This window comes from Haematobia irritans, chromosome 2, assembly GCF_050003625.1.
Source record: "Haematobia irritans isolate KBUSLIRL chromosome 2, ASM5000362v1, whole genome shotgun sequence".
NCBI lineage: Eukaryota > Metazoa > Arthropoda > Insecta > Diptera > Muscidae > Haematobia > Haematobia irritans.
This window is the reverse complement of record NC_134398.1, coordinates 166,287,634-166,304,046: the sequence shown is the minus strand read 5'-3', so window position 1 is coordinate 166,304,046 and position 16,413 is coordinate 166,287,634.

Genomic DNA, 16,413 nt, shown 5'->3' with positions numbered 1-16,413 from the left:
ATATGAAAAACTTCTTTTGCCCATATCTCCTTAAATATGCGTCCTAGAGCGAAAAGGACTTCAATTCGCGACCACCCCCAAAAAATCGAAAAATCCACCCAAAACCTAAAAAAATTAAATTTTTATATGAAAAACTTCTTTTGCCCATATCTCCTTAAATATGCGTCCTAGAGCGAAAAGGACTTCAATTCGTGACCAACCCCAAAAAATCGAAAAAACCACCCAAAACCTAAAAAAAATTAAATTTTTATATGAAAAACTTCTTTTGCCCATATCTCCTTAAATATGCGTCCTAGAGCGAAAAGGACTTCAATTCGTGACCACCCCCAAAAAATCTAAAAATCCACCCAAAACCTAAAAAAATTGAAATTTTTATATGAAAAACTTCTTTTGCCCATATCTCCTTAAATATGCGTCCTAGAGCGAAAAGGACTTCAATTCGTGACCACCCCCAAAAAAATCAAAAATCCACCCAAAACCTAAAAAAAATTAAATTTTTATATGAAAAACTTCTTTTGCCCATATCTCCTAAACTAAGCGTCCTAGAGCGAAAAGGACTTTAATTCGTGACCACCCCGACAAAATTGAAAAATCCACCCAAACCTAAAAAAAATTGAAATTTTTATATGAAAAACTTCTTTTGCCCATATCTCCTTAAATATGCGTCCTAGAGCGAAAATGACTTCAATTCGTGACCACCCCCAAAAAAATGAAAAATCCACCCAAAACCTAAAAAAAATGAAATTTTTATATGAAAAACTTCTTTTGCCCATATCTCCTTAAATATGCGTCCTAGAGCGAAAAGGACTTCAATTCGTGACCACCCCCAAAAAATCGAAAAATCCACCCAAAACCTAAAAAAAATTAAATTTTTATATGAAAAACTTCTTTTGCCCATATCTCCTTAAATATGCGTCCTAGAGCGAAAAGGACTTCAATTCGTGACCACCCCCAAAAAATCGAAAAATCCACCCAAAACCTAAAAAAAATTAAATTTTTATATAAGAAACTTCTTTTGCCCATATCTCCTTAAATATGCGTCCTAGAGCGAAAAGGACTTCAATTCGTGACCACCCCCAAAAAATCGAAAAATCCACCCAAAACCTAAAAAAAATTAAATTTTTATATGAAAAACTTCTTTTGCCCATATCTCCTTAAATATGCGTCTTAGAGCGAAAAGGACTTCAATTCGTGACCACCCCCAAAAAATCGAAAAATCCACCCAAAACCTAAAAAAATTAAATTTTTATATGAAAAACTTCTTTTGCCCATATCTCCTTAAATATGCGTCCTAGAGCGAAAAGGACTTCAATTCGCGACCACCCCCAAAAAATCGAAAAATCCACCCAAAACCTAAAAAAAATTCAATTTTTATATGAAAAACTTCTTTTGCCCATATCTCCTTAAATATGCGTCCTAGAGCGAAAAGGACTTCAATTCGTGACCACCCCCAAAAAATCTAAAAATCCACCCAAAACCTAAAAAAATTGAAATTTTTTATATGAAAAACTTCTTTTGCCCATATCTCCTTAAATATGCGTCCTAGAGCGAAAAGGACTTCAATTCGTGACCACCCCCAAAAAATCGAAAAATCCACACAAAACCTAAAAAACTTTAAATTTTTATATGAAAAACTTCTTTTGCCCATAACTCCTTAAATATGCGTCCTAGAGCGAAAAGGACTTTAATTCGTGACCACCCCCAAAAAAATTGAAAAATCCACCCAAAACCTAAAAAAAATTAAATTTTTATATGAAAAACTTCTTTTGTCCATATCTCCTAAACTAAGCGTCCTAAAGCGAAAAGGACTTTAATTCGTGACCACCCCGACAAAATTGAAAAATCCACCCAAACCTAAAAAAAAATTGAAATTTTTATATGAAAAACTTCTTTTGCCCAAATCTCCTTAAATATGCGTCCTAGAGCGAAAAGGACTTCAATTCGTGACCATCCCCAAAAAAATGAAAAATCCACCCAAAACCTAAAAAAATTGAAATTTTTATATGAAAAACTTCTTTTGCCCATATCTCCTTAAATATGCGTCCTAGAGCGAAAAGGACTTCAATTCGTGACCACCCCCAAAAAATCTAAAAATCCACCCAAAACCTAAAAAAATTGAAATTTTTTATATGAAAAACTTCTTTTGCCCATATCTCCTTAAATATGCGTCCTAGAGCGAAAAGGACTTCAATTCGTGACCACCCCCAAAAAATCGAAAAATCCACACAAAACCTAAAAAACTTTAAATTTTTATATGAAAAACTTCTTTTGCCCATATCTCCTAAACTAAGCGTCCTAGAGCGAAAAGGACTTTAATTCGTGACCACCCCGACAAAATTGAAAAATCCACCCAAACCTAAAAAAAAATTGAAATTTTTATATGAAAAACTTCTTTTGCCCATATCTCCTTAAATATGCGTCCTAGAGCGAAAAGGACTTCAATTCGTGACCACCCCCAAAAAATCGAAAAATCCACCCAAAACCAAAAAAAATTGAAATTTTTATATGAAAAACTTCTTTTGCCCATATCTCCTTAAATATGCGTCCTAGAGCGAAAAGGACTTCAATTCGTGACCACCCCCAAAAAATCTAAAAATCCACCCAAAACCTAAAAAAATTGAAATTTTTTATATGAAAAACTTCTTTTGCCCATATCTCCTTAAATATGCGTCCTAGAGCGAAAAGGACTTCAATTCGTGACCACCCCCAAAAAATCGAAAAATCCACCCAAAACCTAAAAAAAATTAAATTTTAATATGAAAAACTTCTTTTGCCCATATCTCCTTAAATATGCGTCCTAGAGCGAAAAGGACTTCAATTCGTGACCACCCCCAAAAAAATTAAAAATCCACCCAAAACCTAAAAAAATTGAAATTTTTATATGAAAAACTTCTTTTGCCCATATCTCCTTAAATATGCGTCCTAGAGCGAAAAGAACTTCAATTCGTGACCACCCCCAAAAAATCGAAAAATCCACCCAAAACCTAAAAAAATTAAATTTTTATATGAAAAACTTCTTTTGCCCATATCTCCTTAAATATGCGTCCTAGAGCGAAAAGGACTTCAATTCGTGACCAACCCCAAAAAATCGAAAAAACCACCCAAAACCTAAAAAAAATTAAATTTTTATATGAAAAACTTCTTTTGCCCATATCTCCTTAAATATGCGTCCTAGAGGGGAGCCACCGTGGTGCAATGGTTAGCATGCCCGCCTTGCATACACAAGGTCGTGGGTTCGATTCCTGCTACGACCGAACACCAAAAAGTTTTTCAGCGGTGGATTATCCGACCTCAGTAATGCTGGTGACATTTCTGAGGGTTTCAAAGCTTCTCTAAGTGGTTTCACTCCAATGTGGAACGCCGTTCGGACTCGGCTATAAAAAGGAGGTCCCTTGTCATTGAGCTTAACATGGAATCGGGCAGCACTCAGTGATAAGAGAGAAGTTCACCACTGTGGTATCACAATGGACTGAATAGTCTAAGTGAGCCTGATACATCGGGCTGCCACATAACCTAACCTAACCTAACCTAGAGCGAAAAGGACTTCAATTCGTGACCACCCCCAAAAAATTGAAAAATCCACCCAAACCTAAAAAAATTTAAATTTTTATATGAAAAACTTCTTTTGCCCATATCTCCTTAAATATGCGTCCTAGAGCGAAAAGGACTTCAATTCGTGACCACCCCCAAAAAATCGAAAAATCCACCAAAAACCTAAAAAAAATTAAATTTTTATATGAAAAACTTCTTTTGCCCATATCTCCTTAAATATGCGTCCTAGAGCGAAAAGGACTCCAATTCGTGACCACCCCCAAAAAATCGAAAAATCCACCCAAAACCTAAAAAAATTAAATTTTTATATGAAAAACTTCTTTTGCCCATATCTCCTTAAATATGCGTCCTAGAGCGAAAAGGACTTCAATTCGTGACCACCCCCAAAAAAATGAAAAATCCACCCAAAACCTAAAAAAATTGAAATTTTTATATGAAAAACTTCTTTTGCCCATATCTCCTTAAATATGCGTCCTAGAGCGAAAAGGACTTCAATTCGTGACCACCCCCAAAAAATCGAAAAATCCACCCAAAACCTAAAAAAAATTAAATTTTTATATGAAAAACTTCTTTTGCCCATATCTCCTTAAATATGCGTCCTAGAGCGAAAAGGACTTCAATTCGTGACCACCCCCAAAAAATCGCAAAATCCACCCAAAACCTAAAAAAAATTAAATTTTTATATGAAAAACTTCTTTTGCCCATATCTCCTTAAATATGCGTCCTAGAGCGAAAAGGACTTCAATTCGCGACCACCCCCAAAAAATCGAAAAATCCACCCAAAACCTAAAAAAAATTAAATTTTTATATGAAAAACTTCTTTTGCCCATATCTCCTTAAATATGCGTCCTAGAGCGAAAAGGACTTTAATTCGTGACCACCCCCAAAAAATTGAAAAATCCACCCAAACCTAAAAAAATTTAAATTTTTATATGAAAAACTTCTTTTGCCCATATCTCCTTAAATATGCGTCCTAGAGCGAAAAGGACTTCAATTCGTGACCACCCCCAAAAAATCGAAAAATCCACCAAAAACCTAAAAAAAATTAAATTTTTATATGAAAAACTTCTTTTGCCCATATCTCCTTAAATATGCGTCCTAGAGCGAAAAGGACTCCAATTCGTGACCACCCCCAAAAAAATGAAAAATCCACCCAAAACCTAAAAAAATTGAAATTTTTATATGAAAAACTTCTTTTGCCCATATCTCCTTAAATATGCGTCCTAGAGCGAAAAGGACTTCAATTCGTGACCACCCCCAAAAAATCGACAAATCCACCCAAAACCTAAAAAAAATTAAATTTTTATATGAAAAACTTCTTTTGCCCATATCTCCTTAAATATGCGTCCTAGAGCGAAAAGGACTTCAATTCGTGACCACCCCCAAAAAATCGAAAAATCCACCCAAAACCTAAAAAAAATTAAATTTTTATATGAAAAACTTCTTTTGCCCATATCTCCTTAAATATGCGTCCTAGAGCGAAAAGGACTTGAATTCGTGACCACCCCAAAAAAAAATGTAAAATCCACCCAAAACCTAAAAAAATTGAAATTTTTTATATGAAAAACTTCTTTTGCCCATATCTCCTTAAATATGCGTCCTAGAGCGAAAAGGACTCTAATTCGTGACCACCCCGAAAAAAATTGAAAAATCCATCCAAACCTAAAAAAATTGAAATTTTTATATGAAAAACTTCTTTTGCCCATATCTCCTTAAATATGCGTCCTAGAGCGAAAAGGACTTCAATTCGTGACCACCCCCAAAACCTAAAAAAATTGAAATTTTTTATATGAAAAACTTCTTTTGCCCATATCTCCTTAAATATGCGTCCTAGAGCGAAAAGGACTTCAATTCGTGACCACCCCCAAAAAATCGAAAAATCCACCCAAAACCTAAAAAACTTGAAATTTTTATATGAAAAACTTCTTTTGCCCATATCTCCTAAACTAAGCGTTCTAGAGCGAAAAGGACTTCAATTCGTGACCACCCCCAAAAAATCGAAAAATCCACCCAAAACCTAAAAAAAATGAAATTTTTATATGAAAAACTTCTTTTGCCCATATCTCCTTAAATATGCGTCCTAGAGCGAAAAGGACTTCAATTCGTGACCACCCCCAAAAAAATGAAAAATCCACCCAAAACCTAAAAAAATTGAAATTTTTATATGAAAAACTTCTTTTGCCCATATCTCCTTAAATATGCGTCCTAGAGCGAAAAGGTCTTCAATTCGTGACCACCCCCAAAAAATCTAAAAATCCACCCAAAACCTAAAAAAATTGAAATTTTTATATGAAAAACTTCTTTTGGACTTTAATTCGTGACCACCCCAACAAAATTGAAAAATCCACCCAAACCTAAAAAAAATTGAAATTTTTATATGAAAAACTTCTTTTGCCCATATCTCCTTAAATATGCGTCCTAGAGCGAAAAGGACTTCAATTCGTGACCAACCCCAAAAAAATGAAAAATCCACCCAAAACCTAAAAAAATTGAAATTTTTATATGAAAAACTTCTTTTGCCCATATCTCCTAAACTAAGCGTCCTAGAGCGAAAAGGACTTCAATTCGTTACCACCCCCCAAAAAATGAAAAATCCACCCAAAACCTAAAAAAAATTGAAATTTTTATATGAAAAACTTCTTTTGCCCATATCTCCTAAACTAAGCGTCCTAGAGCGAAAAGGACTTTAATTCGTGAGCACCCCGAAAAAATTGAAAAATCCACCCAAACCTAAAAAAAATTGAAATTTTTATATGAAAAACTTCTTTTGCCCATATCTCCTTAAATATGCGTCCTAGAGCGAAAAGGACTTCAATTCGTGACCACCCCCAAAAAATCTAAAAATCCACCCAAAACCTAAAAAAATTGAAATTTTTTATATGAAAAACTTCTTTTGCCCATATCTCCTTAAATATGCGTCCTAGAGCGAAAAGGACTTCAATTCGTGACCACCCCCAAAAAATCGAAAAATCCACCCAAAACCTAAAAAACTTTAAATTTTTATATGAAAAACTTCTTTTGCCCATATCTCCTTAAATATGCGTCCTAGAGCGAAAAGGACTTTAATTCGTGACCACCCCCAAAAAAATGAAAAATCCACCCAAAACCTAAAAAATTTTAAATTTTTATATGTAAAACTTCTTTTGCCCATATCTCCTAAACTAAGCGTCCTATAGCGAAAAGGACTTTAATTCGTGACCACCCCGAAAAAAATTGAAAAATCCACCCAAAACCTAAAAAAAATTGAAATTTTTATATGAAAAACTTCTTTTGCCCATATCTCCTTAAATATGCGTCCTAGAGCGAAAAGGACTTCAATTCGTGACCACCCCCAAAAAAAATGAAAAATCCACCCAAAACCTAAAAAAATTTAAATTTTTATATGAAAAACTTCTTTTGCCCATATCTCCTTAAATATGCGTCCTAGAGCGAAAAGGACTTTAATTCGTGACCACCCCGAAAAAAATTGAAAAATCCACCCAAAACCTAAAAAAAATTGAAATTTTTATATGAAAAACTTCTTTTGCCCATATCTCCTTAAATATGCGTCCTAGAGCGAAAAGGACTTCAATTCGTGACCACCCCCAAAAAATCGAAAAATCCACCCAAAACCTAAACAAATTTAAATTTTTATATGAAAAACTTCTTTTGCCCATATCTCCTTAAATATGCGTCCTAGAGCGAAAAGGACTTCAATTCGTGACCACCCCCCAAAAAATCGAAAAATCCACCCAAAACCTAAATGAAAATGAAATTTTTATATGAAAAACTTCTTTTGCCCATATCTCCTTAAATATGCGTCCTAGAGCGAAAAGGACTTTAATTCGTGACCATCCCCAAAAAATCGAAAAATCCACCCAAAGCCTAAAAAAATTGAAATTTTTATATGAAAAACTTCTTTTGCCCATATCTCCTAAACTAAGCGTCCTAGAGTGAAAAGGACTTCAATTCGTGACCACCCCCAAAAAAATGAAAAATCCACCCAAAACCTAAAAAAATTGAAATTTTTATATGAAAAACTTCTTTTGCCCATATCTCCTAAACTAAGCGTCCTAGAGCGAAAAGGACTTTAATTCGTGACCACCCCGAAAAAATTGAAAAATCCACCCAAACCTAAAAAAAAATTGAAATTTTTATATGAAAAACTTCTTTTGCCCATATCTCCTTAAATATGCGTCCTAGAGCGAAAAGGACTTCAATTCGTGATCACCCCCAAAAAAAAATGAAAAATCCACCCAAAACCTAAAAAAATTTAAATTTTTATATGAAAAACTTCTTTAGCCCATATCTCCTTAAATATGCGTCCTAGAGCGAAAAGGACTTCAATTCGTGACCACCCCCAAAAAAATGAAAAATCCACCCAAAACCTAAAAAAATTGAAATTTTTATATGAAAAACTTCTTTTGCCCATATCTCCTAAACTAAGCGTCCTAGAGCGAAAAGGACTTTAATTCGTGACCACCCCGAAAAAATTGAAAAATCCACCCAAAACCTAAAAAAATTTAAATTTTTATATGAAAAACTTCTTTTGCCCATATCTCCTTAAATATGCGTCCTAGAGCGAAAAGTACTTTAATTCGTGACCACCTCCAAAAAAATGAAAAATCCACCCAAAACCTAAAAAATTTTAAATTTTTATATGAAAAACTTCTTTTGCCCATATCTCCTTAAATATGCGTCCTAGAGCGACAAGGTCTTCAATTCGTGACCACCCCAAAAAATCTAAAAATCCACCCAAAACCTAAAAAAAATGAAATTTTTATATGAAAAACTTCTTTTGCCCATATCTCCTTAAATATGCGTCCTAGAGCGAAAAGGACTTCAATTCGTGACCACCCCCAAAAAATCGAAAAATCCACCCAAACCTAAAAAAATTGAAATTTTTATATGAAAAACTTCTTTTGCCCATATCTCCTAAACTAAGCGTCCTAGAGCGAAAAGGACTTTAATTCGTGACCACCCCGAAAAAATCGAAAAATCCACCCAAACCTAAAAAAATTGAAATTTTTATATGAAAAACTTCTTTTGCCCATATCTCCTAAACTAAGCGTCCTAGAGCGAAAAGGACTTTAATTCGTGACCACCCCGAAAAAATTGAAAAATCCACCCAAACCTACAAAAAACTGAAATTTTTATATGAAAAACTTCTTTTGCCCATATCTCCTTAAATATGCGTCCTAGAGCGAAAAGGACTTCAATTCGTGACCACCCCCAAAAAATCTAAAAATCCACCCAAAACCTAAAAAAAAATGAAATTTTTATATGAAAAACTTCTTTTGTCCATATCTCCTTAAATATGCGTCCTAGAGCGAAAAGGACTTTAATTCGTGACCACCCCGACAAAATTGAAAAATCCACCCAAACCTAAAAAAAAATTGAAATTTTTATATGAAAAACTTCTTTTGCCCATATCTCCTTAAATATGCGTCCTAGAGCGAAAAGGACTTCAATTCGTGACCAACCCCAAAAAAATGAAAAATCCACCCAAAACCTAAAAAAATTGACATTTTTATATGAAAAACTTCTTTTGCCCATATCTCCTAAACTAAGCGTCCTAGAGCGAAAAGGACTTCAATTCGTGACCACCCCCAAAAAAATGAAAAATCCACCCAAAACCTAAAAAAAATTGAAATTTTTATATGAAAAACTTCTTTTGCCCATATCTCCTAAACTAAGCGTCCTAGAGCGAAAAGGACTTTAATTCGTGAGCACCCCGAAAAAATAAAAAAATCCACCCAAACCTAAAAAAAATTGAAATTTTTATATGAAAAACTTCTTTTGCCCATATCTCCTTAAATATGCGTCCTAGAGCGAAAAGGACTTCAATTCGTGACCACCCCAAAAAATCGAAAAATCCACCCAAAACCTAAAAAACTTTAAATTTTTATATGAAAAACTTCTTTTGCCCATATCTCCTTAAATATGCGTCCTAGAGCGAAAAGGACTTTAATTCGTGACCACCCCGAAAAAAATTGAAAAATCCACCCAAAACCTAAAAAAAATTGAAATTTTTATATGAAAAACTTCTATTGCCCATATCTCCTTAAATATGCGTCCTAGAGCGAAAAGGACTTCAATTCGTGACCACCCCCAAAAAATCGAAAAATCCACCCAAAACCTAAACAAATTTAAATTTTTATATGAAAAACTTCTTTTGCCCATATCTCCTTAAATATGCGTCCTAGAGCGAAAAGGACTTCAATTCGTGACCACCCCCCAAAAAATCGAAAAATCCACCCAAAACCTAAATGAAAATGAAATTTTTATATGAAAAACTTCTTTTGCCCATATCTCCTTAAATATGCGTCCTAGAGCGAAAAGGACTTTAATTCGTGACCACCCCCAAAAAATCGAAAAATCCACCCAAAACCTAAAAAAAATTAAATTTTTATATGAAAAACTCCTTTTGCCCATATCTCCTTAAATATGCGTCCTAGAGCGAAAAGGACTTCAATTCGTGACCACCCCCCAAAAAATCGAAAAATCCACCCAAAGCCTAAAAAAATTGAAATTTTTATATGAAAAACTTCTTTTGCCCATATCTCCTTAAATATGCGTCCTAGAGCGAAAAGGACTTCAATTCGTGACCACCCCCCAAAAAATCGAAAAATCCACCCAAAACCTAAAAAAATTGAAATTTTTATATGAAAAACTTCTTTTGCCCATATCTCCTTAAATATGCGTCCTAGAGCGAAAAGGACTTCAATTCGTGACCACCCCAAAAAAAAATGAAAAATCCACCCAAAACCTAAAAAAATTGAAATTTTTATATGAAAAACTTCTTTTGCCCATATCTCCTAAACTAAGCGTCCTAGAGCGAAAAGGACTTCAATTCGTGACCACCCCCAAAAAAATGAAACATCCACCCAAAACCTAAAAAAAATTGAAATTTTTATATGAAAAACTTCTTTTGCCCATATCTCCTAAACTAAGCGTCCTAGAGCGAAAAGGACTTTAATTCGTGAGCACCCCCAAAAAATCTAAAAATCCACCCAAAACCTAAAAAAATTGAAATTTTTTATATGAAAAACTTCTTTTGCCCATATCTCCTTAAATATGCGTCCTAGAGCGAAAAGTACTTTAATTCGTGACCACCCCAAAAAAAATGTAAAATCCACACAAAACCTAAAAAAATTGAAATTTTTTATATGAAAAACTTCTTTTGCCCATATCTCCTTAAATATGCGTCCTAGAGCGAAAAGGACTTCAATTCGTGACCACCCCCAAAAAATCGAAAAATCCACCCAAAACCTAAAAAAATTTAAATTTTTATATGAAAAACTTCTTTTGCCCATATCTCCTTAAATATGCGTCCTAGAGCGAAAAGGACTTTAATTCGTGACCACCCCCAAAAAAATGAAAAATCCACCCAAAACCTAAAAAATTTTAAATTTTTATATGTAAAACTTCTTTTGCCCATATCTCCTAAACTAAGCGTCCTATAGCGAAAAGGACTTTAATTCGTGACCACCCCGAAAAAAATTGAAAAATCCACCCAAAACCTAAAAAAAATTGAAATTTTTATATGAAAAACTTCTTTTGCCCATATCTCCTTAAATATGCGTCCTAGAGCGAAAAGGACTTTAATTCGTGACCACCCCGAAAAAAATTGAAAAATCCACCCAAAACCTAAAAAAAATTGAAATTTTTATATGAAAAACTTCTTTTGCCCATATCTCCTTAAATATGCGTCCTAGAGCGAAAAGGACTTTAATTCGTGACCATCCCCAAAAAATCGAAAAATCCACCCAAAGCCTAAATGAAAATGAAATTTTTATATGAAAAACTTCTTTTGCCCATATCTCCTTAAATATGCGTCCTAGAGCGAAAAGGACTTTAATTCGTGACCATCCCCAAAAAATCGAAAAATCCACCCAAAGCCTAAAAAAATTGAAATTTTTATATGAAAAACTTCTTTTGCCCATATCTCCTTAAATATGCGTCCTAGAGCGAAAAGGACTTCAATTCGTGACCACCCCCAAAAAAATGAAAAATCCACCCAAAACCTAAAAAATTGAAATTTTTATATGAAAAACTTCTTTTGCCCATATCTCCTAAACTAAGCGTCCTAGAGCGAAAAGGACTTTAATTCGTGACCACCCCGAAAAAATTGAAAAATCCACCCAAACCTAAAAAAAATTGAAATTTTTATATGAAAAACTTCTTTTGCCCATATCTCCTTAAATATGCGTCCTAGAGCGAAAAGGACTTCAATTCGTGACCACCCCCAAAAAAAATGAAAAATCCACCCAAAACCTAAAAAAATTTAAATTTTTATATGAAAAACTTCTTTTGCCCATATCTCCTTAAATATGCGTCCTAGAGCGAAAAGGACTTCAATTCGTGACCACCCCCAAAAAAATGAAAAATCCACCCAAAACCTAAAAAAATTGAAATTTTTATATGAAAAACTTCTTTTGCCCATATCTCCTAAACTAAGCGTCCTAGAGCGAAAAGGACTTTAATTCGTGACCACCCCGAAAAAATTGAAAAATCCACCCAAAACCTAAAAAAATTTAAATTTTTATATGAAAAACTTCTTTTGCCCATATCTCCTTAAATATGCGTCCTAGAGCGAAAAGTACTTTAATTCGTGACCACCCCAAAAAAAATGTAACATCCACACAAAACCTAAAAAAATTGAAATTTTTTATATGAAAAACTTCTTTTTCCCATATCTCCTTAAATATGCGTCCTAGAGCGAAAAGGACTTCAATTCGTGACCACCCCCAACTTTAAATTTTTATATGCAAAACTTCTTTTGCCCATATCTCCTTAAATATGCGTCCTAGAGCGAAAAGGACTTTAATTCGTGACCACCTCCAAAAAAATGAAAAATCCACCCAAAACCTAAAAAATTTTAAATTTTTATATGTAAAACTTCTTTTGCCCATATCTCCTAAACTAAGCGTCCTATAGCGAATAGGACTTTAATTCGTGACCACCCCGAAAAAAATTGAAAAATCCACCCAAAACCTAAAAAAATTAAATTTTTATATGAAAAACTCCTTTTGCCCATATCTCCTTAAATATGCGTCCTAGAGCGAAAAGGACTTCAATTCGTGACCACCCCCAAAAAATCGAAAAATCCACCCAAAGCCTAAAAAAATTGAAATTTTTATATGAAAAACTTCTTTTGCCCATATCTCCTTAAATATGCGTCCTAGAGCGAAAAGGACTTCAATTCGTGACCACCCCCAAAAAAATGATAAATCCACCCAAAACCTAAAAAAATTGAAATTTTTATATGAAAAACTTCTTTTGCCCATATCTCCTAAACTAAGCGTCCTAGAGCGAAAAGGACTTCAATTCGTGACCACCCCCAAAAAATCGAAAAATCCACCCAAAACCTAAAAAAAATGAAATTTTTATATGAAAAACTTCTTTTGCCCATATCTCCTTAAATATGCGTCCTAGAGCGAAAAGGACTTCAATTCGTGACCACCCCCAAAAAATCGAAAAATCCACCCAAACCTAAAAAAATTGAAATTTTTATATGAAAAACTTCTTTTGCTCATATCTCCTTAAATATGCGCCCTAGAGCGAAAAGGACTTCAATTCGTGACCACCCCCAAAAAAAATGAAAAATCCACCCAAAACCTAAAAAAATTGAAATTTTTATATGAAAAACTTCTTTTGCCCATATCTCCTAAACTAAGCGTCCTAGAGCGAAAAGGACTTTAATTCGTGACCACCCCGAAAAAATTGAAAAATCCACCCAAACCTACAAAAAACTGAAATTTTTATATGAAAAACTTCTTTTGCCCATATCTCCTAAACTAAGCGTCCTAGAGCGAAAAGGACTTTAATTCGTGACCACCCCCAAAAAATCGAAAAATCCACCCAAAGCCTAAAAAAATTGAAATTTTTATATGAAAAACTTCTTTTTCCCATATCTCCTTAAATATGCGTCCTAGAGCGAAAAGGACTTCAATTCGTGACCACCCCCAAAAAAATGAAAAATCCACCCAAAACCTAAAAAAATTGAAATTTTTATATGAAAAACTTCTTTTGCCCATATCTCCTTAAATATGCGTCCTAGAGCGAAAAGGACTTCAATTCGTGACCACCCCCAAAAAAAAAATGAAAAATCCACCCAAAACCTAAAAAAATTGAAATTTTTATATGAAAAACTTCTTTTGCCCATATCTCCTAAACTAAGCGTCCTAGAGCGAAAAGGACTTTAATTCGTGACCACCCCGAAAAAATTGAAAAATCCACCCAAACCTAAAAAAAATTGAAATTTTTATATGAAAAACTTCTTTTGCCCATATCTCCTTAAATATGCGTCCTAGAGCGAAAATTCGTGACCATCCCCAAAAAAAATGAAAAATCCACCCAAAACCTAAAAAAATTTAAATTTTTATATGAAAAACTTCTTTTGTCCATATCTCCTTAAATATGCGTCCTAGAGCGAAAAGGACTTCAATTCGTGACCACCCCAAAAAAAATGAAAAATCCACCCAAAACCTAAAAAAATTGAAATTTTTATATGAAAAACTTCTTTTGCCCATATCTCCTAAACTAAGCGTCCTAGAGCGAAAAGGACTTTAATTCGTGACCACCCCGAAAAAATTGAAAAATCCACCCAAAACCTAAAAAAATTTAAATTTTTATATGAAAAACTTCTTTTGCCCATATCTCCTTAAATATGCGTCCTAGAGCGAAAAGTACTTTAATTCGTGACCACACCAAAAAAAATGTAAAATCCACACAAAACCTAAAAAAATTTAAATTTTTTATATGAAAAACTTCTTTTGCCCATATCTCCTTAAATATGCGTCCTAGAGCGAAAAGGACTTCAATTCGTGACCACCCCCAAAAAATCGAAAAATCCACCCAAAACCTAAAAAACTTTAAATTTTTATATGAAAAACTTCTTTTGCCCATATCTCCTTAAATATGCGTCCTAGAGCGAAAAGGACTTTAATTCGTGACCACCTCCAAAAAAATGAAAAATCCACCCAAAACCTAAAAAATTTTAAATTTTTATATGTAAAACTTCTTTTGCCCATATCTCCTAAACTAAGCGTCCTATAGCGAATAGGACTTTAATTCGTGACCACCCCGAAAAAAATTGAAAAATCCACCTAAAACCTAAAAAAATTAAATTTTTATATGAAAAACTCCTTTTGCCCATATCTCCTTAAATATGCGTCCTAGAGCGAAAAGGACTTCAATTCGTGACCACCCCCAAAAAATCGAAAAATCCACCCAAAGCCTAAAAAAATTGAAATTTTTATATGAAAAACTTCTTTTGCCCATATCTCCTTAAATATGCGTCCTAGAGCGAAAAGGACTTCAATTCGTGACCACCCCCAAAAAAATGATAAATCCACCCAAAACCTAAAAAAATTGAAATTTTTATATGAAAAACTTCTTTTGCCCATATCTCCTAAACTAAGCGTCCTAGAGCGAAAAGGACTTCAATTCGTGACCACCCCCAAAAAATCGAAAAATCCACCCAAAACCTAAAAAAAATGAAATTTTTATATGAAAAACTTCTTTTGCCCATATCTCCTTAAATATGCGTCCTAGAGCGAAAAGGACTTCAATTCGTGACCACCCCCAAAAAATCGAAAAATCCACCCAAACCTAAAAAAATTGAAATTTTTATATGAAAAACTTCTTTTGCTCATATCTCCTTAAATATGCGCCCTAGAGCGAAAAGGACTTCAATTCGTGACCACCCCCCAAAAAAATGAAAAATCCACCCAAAACCTAAAAAAATTGAAATTTTTATATGAAAAACTTCTTTTGCCCATATCTCCTAAACTAAGCGTCCTAGAGCGAAAAGGACTTTAATTCGTGACCACCCCGAAAAAATTGAAAAATCCACCCAAACCTACAAAAAACTGAAATTTTTATATGAAAAACTTCTTTTGCCCATATCTCCTAAACTAAGCGTCCTAGAGCGAAAAGGACTTTAATTCGTGACCACCCCCAAAAAATCGAAAAATCCACCCAAAGCCTAAAAAAATTGAAATTTTTATATGAAAAACTTCTTTTTCCCATATCTCCTTAAATATGCGTCCTAGAGCGAAAAGGACTTCAATTCGTGACCACCCCCAAAAAAATGAAAAATCCACCCAAAACCTAAAAAAATTGAAATTTTTATATGAAAAACTTCTTTTGCCCATATCTCCTTAAATATGCGTCCTAGAGCGAAAAGGACTTCAATTCGTGACCACCCCCAAAAAAAAAATGAAAAATCCACCCAAAACCAAAAAAAATTGAAATTTTTATATGAAAAACTTCTTTTGCCCATATCTCCTAAACTAAGCGTCCTAGAGCGAAAAGGACTTTAATTCGTGACCACCCCGAAAAAATTGAAAAATCCACCCAAACCTAAAAAAAATTGAAATTTTTATATGAAAAACTTCTTCTATCTCCTTAAATATGCGTCCTAGAGCGAAAATTCGTGACCACCCCCAAAAAAAATGAAAAATCCACCCAAAACCTAAAAAAATTTAAATTTTTATATGAAAAACTTCTTTTGTCCATATCTCCTTAAATATGCGTCCTAGAGCGAAAAGGACTTCAATTCGTGACCACCCCAAAAAAAATGAAAAATCCACCCAAAACCTAAAAAAATTGAAATTTTTATATGAAAAACTTCTTTTGCCCATATCTCCTAAACTAAGCGTCCTAGAGCGAAAAGGACTTTAATTCGTGACCACCCCGAAAAAATTTAAAAATCCACCCAAAACCTAAAAAAATTTAAATTTTTATATGAAAAACTTCTTTTGCCCATATCTCCTTAAATATGCGTCCTAGAGCGAAAAGTACTTTAATTCGTGACCACCCCAAAAAAAATGTAAAATCCACACAAAACCTAAAAAAATTTAAATTTTTTATATG